A 17,205-nucleotide genomic window follows, 5' to 3' on the forward strand; every position below is an offset into this window, starting at 1 on the left:
CTTATTATTTATTATTGATTTTATTTGAGAGCATGTCATATGTACTCTCAAACATGGATATGTTTTTTATGACTGATGAGATGTGGAGACGTGTGGATATGTTTTGTACTGTTAATAATGTTGGATATACATGCTTTTGAATGTTTGTGGAAGTGTATCGTCCAGTTTTATTGAAAATTAATTTGGCACACCCATACTTTGCTAGTGAACACCCAATGTTTATTTTCTGGCTACGCCACACTGGTGTATTTTGAAGGATCAAATACTCAACATCCCATATTATCCATTTCACATTGTGCAAGAAATCATGGACGGTGCCAATCAAACTTTAAAAAATCCACTGTGCGCTTGCGCAGAACCACACAAAGTAGCATTTCTCGGCAGGGAGCGAGGATTGGCAGAACACCGGCCTCGTGTCCCCTGCAAACACTGATTTGAACCGCGGCCGTTGCCATGGCTACGCGGCGACCCAATGACAAGCTCGCGGCCAGTCACTTCGCTGAATGAAAATAACAAGAGGCCATTTTGGCGCACGAAGTCACGGCATCACTCACTAATAAACAAAACGGAAACGAAGGATTTCTGCCCATTTCTGGACTGACGCGACCGGTGTCGGCTCGGCAAAGCCCCTCTTAGGCTTTTGTCTTGTGAAAGGAGGCGGGGGGGTTTAGGTCCGCTTCACCGCATTGCTATCCAGGGCTCGGTGACCCCCGAGGGGGGAGATACCTTTAATAGCCGGCCGACATGGCAGGTGTACGGTTTCATCACACCGCCGCCCCGCTGCATCCAGCTCAGTCTCTGTAGCTCGCTGTGTGTCTGGGTGTTTGTCGCCTCTGCGCATTGTCCAAGTGAGAAGTGAAGTCGTTTCACATGGAGGAGCCTTATTTCCTGACGAGATATCGGCGGAATTCGGGGAGTTAAGTGAGGCGAGTGTTGAGGTGAGTGAGCTGACCATCTTTGTCCATCTTCCGTTTTTTGCTCGGAGCAGCAGCTGCTGAAAAAACCCTGGATTTCATGGTATTCAAAGAGGTGAACGGGCTTTGTAGCACCCTATACTGTAATAATTTCCTGAAAATGTAATAATAACGCCTGGAAATGTAATACAATTTGCACTTAACTCAATCGAAATGAATAAGATAAGATAAGATAAACCTTTAATAGTCCCACAGAGGGGACATTTGCAGTTTACAGCAGCAAAGGGGATAGTGCAAAAACAAGAGGCATCAATAGAAAAGTAATAACACAGTAATAATAATAACACACTATAAACACTATAAACAGTAAACTGGTATACAATAATAATAATAATAATAATAATAATAATAATAATAATAATAATAATAATAAGAAAGATAAATAATAAGAAATACTAGTATATAAAAAGATAACAGACCGATATTTACAGATGGATATTTACATAATTGCACGTTGCAGTGAGTGAAAGATATTGCACATTATTTCCCTTATACATTTATTGTCAGGTTGTATGTGGTCTACTGTGAGCTTTATTACAGACTCAAAAAGGTTCCATATAAAATACATACAAATTACTAGGTCACACATTAAAATACATGCAAACATCTGTTCCAATGTTTCCATAGTCCAGACGTGTATACCTTGTATCACTCCGTTTGATGTTAGTGAGTGCAGTTATTAGACAATTTTCTGACTCATGGAGTCGACACATAAATTTAAATGTAAAATTCCTCAGCAGAGCATGGGAGGTGGGGACATAACAATGAACAAATAAAGTGCTTGCACTTGCCCATCTTGGAAGCTTAAGGAAAATGTAATAAAAGCCAATAATGTAATAACTTTCCCAATAATGTAATAAAATATCCTGACGGATATTGTGATAACATTTTTTAACAATAATGTAATACCTTATTACGTTATTGGGAATTTATTACATGCTACTCAAAGTCTGCAATTCAATTTTGTTTCAAATCCAGTGTATATGACATTCTTAGATACTTAAAACGCAAAATGTAGAACTCTGGACGGAAAATGAACATCTATATTACATTATTTGTCAAGTATTACATTATCAGTTTTGGAAGAAAAAAAAAAGACACCTGAAAATGTAATAAATTCCCAATAATGTACAGTAATAAGGTATTACATTATCGGTAACAAATGTTATTACAACATCAGTCAGGATATTTTATTTTTCGATTGAGTTAAGTGCACATTTTATTACATTTTCAGGCGTTATTACATTTTCAGGAAATTATTACATTATAGGGTGCTACAGGCTTGTTTTGAGTTCCTTTAAAGGCTTTGGGGAGAAGCATTTATTTTCTAGATGTAATCTTCTGGGTGCGAGAGACTGATTCAGCTCATTGTGGATGCGGTTTGCTGGCCTGTTTCCATAAAGTCTGCATTCCGCTGGATCTCTGCTCCCTGTGCATCAGAGGAAGATGCGGTCTGGACCACGATGGTGATACATGCTGAAACCTCAAGCTTTTAAGCTGTGGAAACATATTGACTGAACATTAGCGGTAAACTCCACCAGCACTTGATAAGAATCCCCTCTTGAAAACAAGCCTGGTAATAATAAACATATAGATTAGATTAGATTGTCTTTTATTTCTTCCTCAATGGGGAAATTCACTTTGTGCAGCAGCACTACATTCAACACACATGCAGGGAAAGGGTAAAAAAAAGTAAAAAATATATAATTACAAAATATAAACAGTATATACATTGGAAGGAAAAATAAAAAGTAGTGCAGTGCGGGAAAGAAGGAAAAACAGTGCAAAAAAAGCAGGTAGTAAACAGATATCAGCGTTTGTCCTGCATCCATCATGATGTGTAGATAATCTCTATTGTTAGCTTGGATTTAAACAGCGGTAGATAAAGTAGGCTACATGGGTCGAAACCAGCCCGACTCTCTCTAAGGTTCTTTTGATTTTATCATAATTTTATATCCTTCTTATCAATTCTTTCGCTATCCTTCCTTTTTTGAGTTTTGTGTTCCAGTCTCTAGCGTCCAAAGCAAAGGCTTCAGACAAATTCAACATACCTTTGATGCTGTCTGTGAAAAGGTATGTGGGGATGATGTAATAAGGAAATGGTTAAAAGGTCAGCAGCGGTGGATGGTATCTACAGGAGCAATTTGAATGCCGGGTTAACAGAGCCATGTGTCCAGGCCACACAATGTGTAACACTATCACTCCCAGTAGGTTTTCCTGCGAGGGTACGTTGTTCTACATGTTCTATTTTGTACATGTATGTAGGGTTTACTGGATGTTATTTTGGCTGTGGTAGTTTATGTATTTATGTGACTGCATTCTGCTGCCTGGTGGAGAGGAAGCAACACAGCGGGATGCAATATGATGAGCAACAGTTGGTGGCTATCTGTCTTGCAGGGGACTGCAGCGCCAGGAAACCTCTCATAGCGGCTTAAATATACACACTTAATGAGTGATCACAGCATTTTGATGTGATTAATGGCCAGTGTGTCATAAATAATGTTAGTATTAAATCAGTTGCACCTGCCAATTTGGTGAAATAGCAAGGAGGATGTGTTTTGTACATGTGTGATGGAATGATGGATTGGAGAGGAGAACAGGGGAACAAAAAAGGCCATTGGGGAGTCAAAGAATGTGACATTTTATCCTGAAAGTCTACAATGTAGCAGGGGCTTGCTCAACCTATGCTCATAGGTCACGCTCTTTCATTTGTCGCTCTCTCTCAGACACTTCTCTTTTAATTTTCTTTTGTTTATCTTTTGTTTTGGAACCTTCTCCTTTCTCATTGTCTCTCTGGCGCTTGTGTTTCCCACTTCATTTCCTTTTCTCTCTGCCTTTGTTTAGAGGTTTCTGTCATGGCAGGCTCACATGGAATAATGTGAAACCCTTGACTCATTTAAAATCTTAACTGATAAAAGACACTGACGTCAGGATGTGCTCACTCCCCTGAGCTTCCGTGACCTTTAGTAGCTATGATTCATCAGTCAAAATTGGTTTGTATTTAAAAGCTGCTGCAGGACTCAAAGGTAGGTTTTAAGTTTGCTTTTGATCAGTCATTTTAATGGATGCTCTGATGGTCTAGATGCTGGTGGTCTAGTGCGAAATCAAGTCTGTATTCCCATGTACAATATATACTAGTTGGATACTAATTCAATATTGTGGTGTTTAATCTATTAAGTATCTGTAATAACCAAAAAGTAAGTTTATTATAGGGTTAGGTTGATTTAAAAAAAAAACAATTATAATGCGCTTTAAACTCATCATCTGACCAGCATGGAGAAAGTAGTGGTCTTTCTCCTGCTGAGTTAGGTGAAAGAGTAAGTGCCCTGAGTGTACAGTTACATTCATTTAAATCCAGAAATGCACTGTGTCAGGCCTGGTTCTCACTGGCAGCAGCAGCAATGCGGTCTGGACTTACTTTTGTTTTTCTCCATACTCAGTGTTTTAGAAACTGCTGGATTTATGAAGTTTTGAGAAGATGTGAGAATCAGTTGGTAATGTTTTCATCTAATGATGTTCTTTTGGCAGTTGTAGAATTAGACATATACAAATTATAAGTGGTGTCAATTAAAATGTGCTTTTCAACATCTGTGGATACAAAAATTGGAGCCAATTCTGGATATTTTATTTTGAAAAGTGGTCACGTTCTCTATACCATCCTTGTGTCTGACTTCCTCCCAGCTCTTTTTGCTGTGAGTAAATTGATGCAGCTTAGCTGCAGTCTGAAGCCAGAATAGACTTGACATGTCAGAGCGAGGGGTTGCTTCTTGGATGCTTCTGACTGCGTGGCGCCGCCTTTAGTGGGACCACTCTCGTTGACTTCACTGGTTGCAGTTCACAGTGGCTGGTGCAGCGCAGCTGTTTTGCAGCTAAATTTCAAATGATGATGTGAGTCAAGTTTTGTGTTTGTAAAAATATCACTGGCAGACGTTTGGCGTATTTTAACATTTTATTTTTTCTTTGCATTATATATAAAAAAAAATAAAAAATCACTCAGCACATTTAGATTTTTTCCACTGCTGTACAGTATCCAGTTAACCTTAAATTGAATATGCAAATCATCATTTTTTTTTATTTTTTTGTACTTTTCCCAGGTTTTAGTATTCTAAAATGACTCTTACTCCATGCACAGCTCTTCTGCTTTTTATATCCTGCCACTTGCCTAACTGGGAATGGCAGGGTCTTGCAGGAGCTGATAATGAATTAGGTGTTGAAACTGTACGGGTGAGACCATGTCGACGCGAATACCGTCATTTGGAGTGGCTCGTAGGTCAAAGTGTCAGTGTGTTTGGGTGTGAGTTTGTGTCAGTCACTGTAAATATAGTTTGCTCAGGAACTTTAATGAGATAATTCATGTGCTCATGTTGATTTTAATTGTTTAAGTAATCGCTTCACTGGCAAGACCTGGCGGGGCATGCTAATCCAAGTCGGAGTTCAAGTTAAATGAATGCAATCTCAAACATTCATCAGATGTTGTTGTAGATCTCCAGTAGTCATCTGTTGTAAAGTGTCATATATGTTACAGGATAAAGTGTGTACTTGATTATATCTGTAATAGGACGGGGGTCAAGACTTTAGCACACGACTTTATTGCTCCCCTGATACCGCCCTGATTGTGGCCCCCAAGATTTCATCATTAGCACCTGTCAGTTGCCAGCTTTTCACCATACCTCAGAGATCCTTGGCATATGACCAGAAGTTTCTAGAGGCCAGCTGTTGTTTGATCACGGCTGTTGATTCACTGATCGTTGCAGGGGTCTTTATAAACTGCGTGGTCTGGAGTTTAAGTGTTTGATGTGAATCATTTCTGGAGTGTTGCTCATAATTGGAGCCACTTGGACTCATGTAAATTAGTAATTTCTTTAGATTATCGCTTCATTATCGGAATGAAAACAGACCCTGATAGTTTTATCAAGGACAACTCCACCATTTCCATTTGTTTGATTTAAAAGTTGGAAAAGTGTCAGTACTTCTGTGAACATTAGTTTTTCTACCTGCGATTTAACACTTAAGTATTAGTCACTGAACTATTTGTGTTAAAGACTTGCAGCAAAAGCTTAAGGTATAGATCCAGGCACAAGTCACTGCTTTCGGTGTGACCTATGGTCATTGACGTACACTCATAGAGCCAGTGACTAAAGTACAAATTAAATATATATATATATTTTAAAAGTACCTTAAACAATCAGTCTTGGTTGCTGATTGATGTAGCCCCTTGATGAATATGCCTGTGAAAGAAGTAAGTGGATTTAGTTCAAATAGCATCTTGCACAGTAGCTGGCTGGCTGGTTTTAGGTATCCAGGCCCTAAGTATGAGATGCTAATAGCAGAAGTTACATCATCATTCTGGGAATAGCAGGGAGTCTGGGGTCTAGAGGTGCTTCAGGCTGACCTCTCTCCTGTGTATATTCGGCCTGTTTGTGTATGTGTGTGGTCATTTCCAAATATACATTCTTATATGGATTACACAGCAGGAAGACTATTAATGACACAGGTGAGTTGACGAATAGCTTTTATTTATACTTACAGCTTTACATGATGGTGACAGCACATGGTTTATTGATGTGGATAGAAAGGGAAAATGTTTGCGTGTCATATGTATGAGTCAATTTGCACTTATGCACTTGTCGCAAGCTTTCTGGATGGGCGGTCAAACAATCAGATGCAAAAAAGTGAAAGAAAATCTCGTGTGAATGTTCCTGACAGTTTTTTGTTGACAAAGGCCACTTTACATCCGTCTACTCTGACAGTTCAACCCAAGAGGATTTACAAATCTATGAAATCTCTTTTAATTGCATGTCATGCTTAGTGATCATGTTGTCCTTCCTCATTTAATACAACCCCCGCAATTAAAATACATATGTGACATTGTCTGTACTTTATGACTGTGTATTAATACAGTTTATTTGTAGGCATCAGTGTGCATGTACTATGTCGTATGCATATACTATGTCACGTGTGTGTGTGTGTGTGTGTGTGTGTGTGTGTGTGTGTGTGTGTGTGTGTGTGTGTTTGTGTGTGGTAAAATAGAGATAGTCAGCCCTGTCACCTAGCCCCCACCAGTCTACATTGGGGGGGGGGATAACTTTCCAGTCTCATAGACGTGCATGCCTTAGTCTGAAAATAGCTGTATCTGATCACTGCTTCACCCAAACAGGGAACTCTCCTTCCCTGTCACTCCCTCTCCTTGGCTCTCTATCTAACTTTCTCCCTGTCTGTTGTCTCTGTGCTTCCCAGGCATTAAACAGGGAAAGATCTAGGAATAGGGCAGGAGACCAGAAGGAGACCCCCTGTCTGATGCAGAAGGGAAAAGAAGAGGGAACACAACAGAAAAGAAGAGAGTAGGAGGAAGGAACAGGGGCTCGCAGCTCATCTTTTTCTGACATCTTTAGGAAGCAAGTGTCCATTCTTTTGGTTTTATGAAGGTAAGATTTCATTTTCTAAGCTTGATGGATTACTGTACCTGCACTCTGTTGTTTGAGAAGTGAGGCTTTTGGAGGGAAATGGTGCAAATTTTTCAATATTCACACTGACGGATTTCAGTGTTGATGTCTGCACTTTTATACGAAAAGACAGAAAATCAATTTTAAATATACCGTATTCAGGAATTATGAATTTTCCTTTACATGTTTAATTGGGTTTCCTTATTTATATGAGAGTATTTATATTTCAGTATAGTTTTAACCATCGCTTTATTTGTCTCCTTGAATACGTGCAGATATTATAGCGCTGTCTACTCAGTTGTCGTTTGTCTATATTTATTTACTTGTTATGAGCACATGATTCTTGAAGGAGAATGCAAATTAAGAGATCCGAATAGATTTTACAGCTCCATACACCAATAAAGAATTGTATTTATCTTTTATGCCAAAGCCACAATTATAGGCCAAGTGTAGGATTTTTGTTTTTCGAAACAGTTGACGGGGGAAATGGTGTCATATAAAGTCAGTTGTTATTTCCGCGTTGACCTCAGAAATAGCATCAATAACTTAGATTACATTCTTAAAGGTTGAAAACATTAAAATGTTTTACAAGTTCCCATACCATTTGCCTAGTTGTGACATTTTATCATAAAAAGAGGACATTTAAGTTCAGTGTACACAAAATACCATGGAGAGTCAAGTTTCTCACTTGTGAAGTAAATCAGAAGAAAAAAATATGACGCTTCCCCAGAATTTCCTCTGTCCTCTTTCCTTCAAGCACCTTACCTGCCCATAATTATGCCCCAGAATCTCATTTTTCTCCTCTGATGCTTTCACGTAGTCCTTTCTCTTGTTACACCCTCTTCACGGTCTCCTGTTTCCCATTCAACAAAAGCCATACACCAATCCCTCCATTAGGCCAGTCTCAGAGGCGTTGAGGAATGTCACCTTGACCCCTCGTGAACACAGTAATGGGTGGTTCTCAGTCTCCGTTTGTAGTGCGGCCCTCGTGGTTTACCTTTCTTGGATCCAACATACAGAGAGACACTTAATCTTCTTACATTCCAATGTTACAGCATGGTGATTTTGTTATTTATCAGATATTCAATTAATTTTCAGTAAATATGTATTCTTTTTACAGAACTGAATAATGCTTTTGAAAAACTGTTTTTGGTAAGACATTAAGATGAGATATGCTGATTGCTTGGGTGGATCAGAATCTCCTCTACTGGCAAGTCAAGCATGTGTTGGAGAGAGACAGACATAAGGCAATTTAAAAAAACAAACAAACTCTGATTAGTTAATTGATTGATGTAGAACTAGGCACAAAATGTGTTGATGTGGGTTTTGTTAATGCAATAATTTACCAGATCGTTCAGAAATGCTATTGTTTCACCTCTCAGCATCTAAAAACCTGAAATAGCCTACTTCAAACTTTGACCCTTCTTGTCCACATTATTCCCTGATCCTGTTTGTTTAAAAGCTGATATAAAGTAGGACAAACACATTTAGTTGCTATCGCAGCAAAACTGTGTCTCAACTCAATAGTCAATACGAGGTACGGAGGTACATTAGAAGTTTGCAGACAGTGTGCAACATCATTGACTTGTTATTTTTATATCTAAGATACAGATAAGATAGTGCTCAGAAATGTTTGTTGTTCTTTGACCTTATGCTGAATTTTAGAAATAAAAATAAGATAAAAGAATGATGTAAAGGAAGATAAGTTAATAATATAATAATTATTTGTGATTTATAACTAGATGAAATTATGAGTACAGTAATTGATTTTTATTTTTTTCTTCAAAGTTTGAGCCACCTTACAGTTAAAGGGTCCTGTGTAATGGCATTAAATATAGCACCTCTGCTAATCAAGTTCCCCTTATCTTCATGGTCAGCACTTAACACTGGTACCTGGGGAATCCAGACTATGCATGAGGAATGTAATCTTAGACTCAGCTGATAGCTACTCTGCTTTAGTGCTCTCTGTAGAGCCCCAAATGAAAACTAAGTTTTAATTGTTTGTTTTTTTTATTTAATTTCTATATACACAAGGAGTAAATTAGGTTTTTGTTAACACTGAAATGTGGAATGCCACTATTGGCAAATACTATTAACACTAAGCAGCACTGTTCACAACGCATTAGCTGCAAGTGAAAAACAACTGAATAAAAAAATCAGGATTAATATCCTGAACTCATACCCCCCCCGCCCTCAAACATATTTGTGACAAACGTCCCACATACAATGAAATTTGTAGTAACATGTCATGTAGTAAAATGTATCAGTCATCTCTGCCAAGTTTGTCGACCCTTGCTACCTGCGTTAGGTGGCTATTACGCTACGTACTTCATGCTGTCTAGGGGTGAAGTGCAGGGAAAGTTTGTTGTCCCTGAAGCTCTCTGTGAAGACTTGCTGCTTTCACGGGACAAGTGCTTACTATTCTATGAGCAGAAAATGTAGGGGCAGGGTTTGTCCTCAGCTTATAGGGCTATACAGTAGTTAAGCATATTTTAAATTACATAATTGAGATTACTTTTTGACCAACAGTATTTCTCTCTTCAATACATTATTTGAGAAACTGTTAAACTGTAAACTGGTCAAGTCAGGAAAGGCTTCATCTTCGTTTTTTAAATACCTTTGACATTCAACTCTTGGTTGCAGTGTTTTTTTCATATTGCTTCCCTTTAGCCACGTCTATGTTAGTAGGTTATCGTTTGTTTGAAGCCTGGTCTGCAGTATTGTGACTGGCTTTTGTTATGGAGCTATTCAGTGTTCTCACAAGTCCGCTTCTTTATGTGGTTCACATGAAAGAGTAGCAAGCCAAGTTTATTTGTATTGCACTTTTCACGTACAAGACAATTCAAAATGCTTTACGTAAAGTTTTTTTTTTAAAGCATTTAAAGTAAAAGAGTTTAAAAGCAGAAATTAAAGATGGACAGACATAAATTAAAAATAATTAAACAAATGAGATGCAAGAAGTGTAGGTTGTAGTGCATTATGGTGGATTACTGAGATGCTGCAGTAAATAAAAAGGCTTTCAGCCTTGACTTCAAGCAAATGAGAGTTTCAGCAGCCCTGATGCATTATGGGAGTTTGTCCCACAGGTGAAGAGCATAAAATCTGAACCCTGCCTCACCATGTTTGGTTCTATCTCTGGGTACAGAAAGTAGGTGTGACCCTGATGACCTGAGGGTTCTGGTTGGTTCATAATGGACCAGGAGATCATGTATTTTGGTCCTAAAACATTCAGAGATTTATAAACCAACAGCAGGATTTTAAAATCTATTTTGTGACAGACAGGAAACCAGTGTGAAGATCTAAGAACTGGAGTGGTGCTGTAAAAAGCATTGTTTACTTGTTATGCTGTGTCCCTAGACTCTATTCACCAGACAACTTATGAAAGACAAATTGCTTTCATTAGTTACATTATTTGCAATAGGATTTTCTTTTTGTTATGATCAATCCATCTTGCATTCAGTGTGTATAGTTTTCCCTTTGCCTACTGAATACTTTTTGTTTTCCTTTCTATGCAAGTCTTGTCAGTGCTTTTTCTCATCCTGCCTATTTTAAATCTCTATTTCTCATCATTACCTTTAGAACAGCATACACTGATTTCATCTTAAGGTATATATAAATGTTAAGATAACAGACCCACAAATTGTCACATCCTATTCATTCCTTCATTCCCATAGCTCTGACTCACAGCACCAAGGCTTGTGTTACATAATTGCATTAGTGCTCTCAGGCCAATGCCTCTGCTCGTTAGTGGGGTTGTGATGCAATCTGCAGAACACACGGGCCTCTGTTGTTTGCAGTATGAGCAGTGAGTGGGCATGCAGGGTCAGCATGTTGACCCCCCTCCATCCATTCATACAGCTGGAGGGGGGTCTGCTAATGAGTGGCAAGGTTGAACAAACAAGGCTGATAACGGAGACTTTGTTGGAAATGGCTGTTGTTCAACTAGTGGCCGTAATGTGCTGGTAGAACAGTTACATGGCACTGATAAAACATTCCTTATGAAATGTCCTTCATGTAACAACAAATAGATTTGTACTTGTGTCCAAGAGAAGTTTAAAACAAGATTTGTTTTCAATGATGACTCATTGGATGTGTTTGGTTCTTCCAGTAGTATTAAAGTAATTAAAATATCTTGTTGATTTTGTTTTGCTAATCATTTGGCATCTTTCTGACTGGCTCAAGGTAGACTAGTTTTTAAGTCCAGCGCTAATGCTGACCAGAATTTTCACCTCTTTTGGACTCTTTCTTTACATTAACTTGCAGCTTGGTGCTTTTCTGTAATATTAACTGCCAGCCGGCATGTCTACATGGACCCTGTCTGGATTATAGGTTACTTGAGTGGGCCTGAGCTTGAAATGGGAAAATGGCATGGGGCCCTTATGGTTTCAGTATTATGGGCCCCAAATGGAAGTCTATGGGGGTGAAATCTATTGGCGCTTTTCCACTAGCACCTACTCAGCCCGACTCGCCTCGGGACGTCTCGTCTCGCCTCTACCCGCTTTGTCCTGGTTTGTTTTTCCATAGCCAGGTGAGAAGTGGGCGGGTTGGGGTGAAGCTGCTGTGACGTACTCGATTGCGCAACCCCTTTGTTCGCGTTGGCGCAGATCAGAAATCAGCTGGAGCCGCGAGCGGCTGAGAGTAAAACAGAGCGCCTGTGGATCTGATCGTTCCTTATCGCCCGTCTACATCCCTTTTTTAATTCTCTCGTCAGCCACCAGGTTTATGAACATCTGCACCTCAGAGTTGGATCACCAAACAGACGTTTGTGCTGTATAATAAAATCACCACGAGCCGCGAGTCGCTCTCGCGCTGATTCCCGCTTCCTGATTCAAACGTGTGACGGCCCCGCCCCCCGACCAATCAGTGGCGTGGAGGGTGGTGACGTCAGATATAGTGCCGGCTCAGCCCGGTTAGAACCTCGGCAGAATGGTTACAGAAAAAGTATCTGCTTGGCCGCCTCAGCCCGTAGTGGAAAAGCGCAAGACGGGGGCGTGGTAGAAGCGAGCTGAGTAGATACTAGTGGAAAAGGGCCATATGTGTCTGACGAGGGGGAAAAAAGTATACTAAATAGGCAAGAAAGGAGCAAACCTAAAATTCATAAGGATCCCTGTCTAAGTGCGTATGAGCATACACAGGCAGAGCCACCATGAAACCTGCAGATGAACCCATTTTGGACCCATTTTGCATCGCACTTCTAATCCACATGGGACCACTTATATAAATACTGGCTGGGATACAGTCTCTTCATTTTTGGTTAATTTGGGATATTAGAGCTGTTCAGTTATTTGACCGATCGTGTTAATAAATTAAAACAGCGCTGCATGAAGTTTTCAGTTCCATGGCTTTATCTATGACAAATTTGCTGTGAAGTCAAGTTGTTATTTTCCCTATGTTTTTGCCAAATATGCCAGAGAAAACTGTTAAGAACTCTTTGCGCTTCAACTGATTCTCCTACTGTTTGAGCAATGTTTTCAACCACCATCGTTTTGTTTTATACATTGCATAGTGCCCTAAAAAGAGTAATTCAAGAAAGTTGTTTTATCAGTGGCTTCCAGTTCATAGCAAACACATCATTACAGCTATATGCATTTAAACCTTCAGGAGTAAATCTCACCATAATTTGATTTTTTATGGTGAAAATTCCGACTCATTTAGGTGCAGTCATATAACTCACTTTGTTTGCTCTTTATTTGTGTGTGTGTGGCAGATATCACATGTGTATGTTGAGGCTGTCTGCCAATTTTTCAGAATGTCAGAATGAAAACACGAGGAAGAGTAAAGAAAAAGTGACCAAATCCTGAATGAATAAATGCTATCACTTTGATAGATATTATGTCTGAAAAAACGCTTAAAACTATGTAACCTATGCATTGTTCTGAAATTATACTAATTCATGTATAAGAGGGCTAACTTTGGCTTCTTAAATGTCGGGAAAACATGTCAAATTCTAATAATTGTATGAATACTGTCATATTACAGTACTGGTAAGTGGCGATAATCTTTCTGATGTGTTCCATTAAAGGATATTTAACACCGCAGCGAAGGTGCCCCCTTCACAAAGATTGTGCCACAAACACCTTAATATGGATTAAACCTTAATATCCACATTTCACATTGACTTTCATTTGAAAATGTTTTGCTGGAAGCTGGTACCAAAACATCAAAGTACCCAGTAAATGTTTTTGCTGACATTTCTCACGTGCTTTTGCTTTAAATACTTTGTCATTCTGCCAAATTGATAGAACATATAGACAAATAATATTCCTCTTATTAATTTTGGAATACAGATTTCATACATCCATACACTTAAATGTTCACACTAAAATTACTAAACCGTAAGTATTAAAGTTATTGTTTCCTATAAATGACACACTGTCTATATGTTTACTCCCCTGACTCTGAATAGGAATGAGTGTGGATAGATATTGGATGGATTCACGGTATGTTTACCTCGAGTCTTTAGCCAATGAATACTTTTATAATTCACAATGTAGTGTCAATATCAAGAACATTGGTCAGTTCCTTTATAGCTAGACTCCTTTGATGCCGAAAGCTTTTGTTTTTTTTCCCACCACAGCTCTGCACTGCCCACATTTTTGCCACAAAAATGCACAGCTAAAATAACTTAGTCCCCAATTCACTGCAGCAACTCTAAGTTCTGCCTTTTTTGGATACGTTGTTGTCCCCGTGAGTTTCCTTTAAGGTCAGACAAGTCTAGAGACTTGGCTAAAGATTTATGTTGCATCTCCAGGGACATATTTCCCTTGTTTAAAAGGGATTCGTTCTCACTGATTTCTACAGTTAGATTGGACAAATTGCTCTGCTCTACGCTTTGGTTTTATCCTAGTGTTCAAATTCCTGAGCGCTTGCATGTACTCACTGTTCAATATGGACACATACAGTAATATGTAGTGTTTCATAATAGTTAATTTAGAATATTGAAACTCACATCTATCAATATTGTGCAAACATGTTTTTTTTTTTCAAACTTGTAATAGCTGATAGGCTTTTCTGTACCAGAAAGGCTGACTAGAACTTGTCTGTCTGATGACTTCTACGTCTTTTCAGTACTTAAATAGATTTGCTAAGGAGCTTAATCTGTTGACATCTCGTGAGTATGTCTCAGTTGAAGAGTAACCACTTAGGGGTCAGGACCCTTGACCCTTTATCTGCAATGACTGCTCAGCCTCTACTGCTGATTTCACTCATAAATATTCACAAAAGATATTCAAAAGCTTTGTTAGAAATTGCTATAACATAACCACGCAACTTTAAAACGTTTATGATATTGCATTTAAAATTGTACAAGTAATTACAAGTTATTGACTTAATAGTGAAAGTTATTATTATTATAACAAGTCCAATGGTAATAGGTTATACCCTGTTATGGTGTTTATGTAACAGTAAATGCAGAACACGGTGCCCCAAGTAACTGATGTGGAAAGTGTTGTTTGTACATAAGAGGATATGCTTGGGGAATGTTTGCAAGTGGAGAGGAAATGCCTTCGTGTGGGAAATTAGAAATCAGTGTTGACCCTTCAAAGTGTTTAGGAATATGGTTTTAAATGGGACAACACAAGCAGTTTTCTGTGATATAAAAGGGGGTTAAATTCTGCAAAGCATATATATATATATATATATATATATAGTTTTCCCCACAATTGGTAATGAAACTCATGTATGCCATTTATTGTATGCCAGACCTTGTAATATGAATGGACAAAAAGTAAATGCATAATAATAAAGAGCATTTCCAGTAGTTACCACACTGAAATGCTCTTAGCATGGGAGTAGTTTCTACTAGTGGGATTGTTCTGTCTTGTAGGACACAGGATGTAGAAAAGTTGAAGTGCTTAAATTATAGGTAGGTGGTATTTGTTTCCTGAAACTTTGTTTTGTCTATGCCAAAGCGGCCTGAAGTGACTAATGGCATCCTGGCTAGAGCTCTTTTAGGGCATTTGGGGTTGTGACATTCATTGTTTTATTTGTCTACCCAACATCCTTACTGAATGAGTGTTGGAGCTAAGATAGGCCTTAAGTCTTATGGTCTAGCGTTGATGTGCTTATTCCAATCTACCTTTATGACATAATTGGACAGACATAGAGATGGAAATTCTCATATGAACATTTGAAGAATCTAGGGTCTGTAGCAGTCAACAATATAGTTGCTGTTGTCAGAAGAAAGAAAATTCTTACTAATTACAAAAACTCTAGTCTTATTAAGGGAAGCAGAATTTAGAAAAACACATTTCTGCAATGCACTAAAAATTAAGCTGTGTTTTTCTAATACTTCACATGTCAAGCTTCTAACCATAAATAATTACAACGTCTTATTTATTCGGTCTTAAAGCCCTTTAGAACATGGAAAACTGGGAAGTTCTGTGGGTTTCTCAACAGATTCATGTAACTTCTTGGTCTTGATGTTGGACATCCTGGATTTCTTTGGCTTTTGGATCTGACTTTTGTTGGCAGTCCCACAGCTATCACAGCCAGTAATTATGTACACGCTAGTTTCCAGAGTGGTATACCAGTGCTAAAATTGTAGTCAGCGGGTAACCACTGCAAAAAAAAAAAAAAACTATTAAAAAAACGTAATCCTACCAAATGTTTTGGCCAGCAGAAGTTGGGCTTGAATCGAAACAGCTTGTGGGAAAATAAGGGACCCTTGTTTGTTATCCTGTTATAGCAATATACTCTTTACTTATATTATAATTAGAAATGGTTGAATACTATTTACTAATAATTCTGAGCAATAGGAATAAGGAGCTTGCCAATTTGCATTGGCACCCCTTAATTATCTTTTAAATAATGCAGGAAGCATTTTGGAAAAGCATTTACTGAATATTGATGAAGCTAATGTCCCATATGGTGATGTACATATTTAAATGCTTGCACTTCAGTTAGTTTACCCCTGACTTCAGAGAGGGCTGCACAGTTTGTGTTTTTAAAATTGTAAATGGTTTATCTGGAGGAATTAATAGAGTTGATCAGAGCTACGACGCCTAAACCATTTTTTCCAGTGTCTTCTCTTAACATTGCACCATGGTCACAGCTGCTGTGTCGCCGCTGATCTGTCCTGAAGAAACATGATGCTGTCTATAATCTGACCATCATTTGGACACAGACAGCCTGCGACGCCAGACCCATGATTTACCCCCGTGTGTGTGACAGTGTGTGTCTATGTGAGTAGCTATTACTCATGTTGTGGGGACCTAAATATGTTTACACTGTCACATTATGAGACGTATCTTCTTCTTTGGGTCTAAAGCAAATCCCCAAAACGTAAATCATAAAATTTTAAATTGAAAATATGTTGTGAGGTTAGTGTAGGATATAGGGCTTATCAGCTGGTACTTTTGGTTAAGTTTGAAATAAGTGTTGATAAAATGAATTTGACATTTGTAGAGTCCCCTGAGGTGTGTGTGTGTGTGTGTGTGTGTGTGTGTGTGTGTGTGTGTGTGTGTGTGTGTGTGTGTGTGTGTGTGTGTGTGTGTGTGTGTGTGTGCGCATGTGCTCACACAGTTTATTTCTTGGAGACAGATTTATGAGGAAATGCTGTAGGACGATGAAAATTATGTATTGAGGGGCCAAGGGTATCCCACGATGCCTAGCTTCCTGCAGTCAACTGGAACCATTCATTCAGCCCTAGTCTTAACCATTTTTGTAATCCCTTCTATAGTGACAAAAAGAAATAGTGGAAATGAAAGTACTGTATATTAATTATCACAGGTCAAAATACCCTACTTCATTCTAGGAGCTCAGTTCCACGCATTTGGCCTTAAAGGTGG

At 38.6% G+C, this 17,205-nt stretch overlaps 1 protein-coding gene across 4 annotated transcripts in view; it reads left to right on the plus strand.

The window, feature by feature from the left end:
- The first annotated feature begins 420 nt into the window (after nt 1–420).
- The window catches only part of sorbs2a (sorbin and SH3 domain containing 2a), a 64,843-nt gene continuing 48,058 nt past the window's right edge, over nt 421–17,205 (plus strand). The window contains exons 1-2 of one of the 4 annotated variants that reach the window (XM_061719128.1): nt 421–938; nt 7,212–7,399. The gene's annotated coding sequence lies outside the window, so the exon portion shown is untranslated. The remainder of the gene's footprint in view (nt 939–7,211; nt 7,400–17,205) is intronic. The other 3 variants (XM_061719111.1, XM_061719119.1, XM_061719137.1) reach the window with 3 other exon arrangements.

The sequence above is a fragment of the Cololabis saira genome, chromosome 1 (assembly GCF_033807715.1).
Source record: "Cololabis saira isolate AMF1-May2022 chromosome 1, fColSai1.1, whole genome shotgun sequence".
Taxonomy (NCBI): Eukaryota; Metazoa; Chordata; class Actinopteri; order Beloniformes; family Belonidae; genus Cololabis; species Cololabis saira.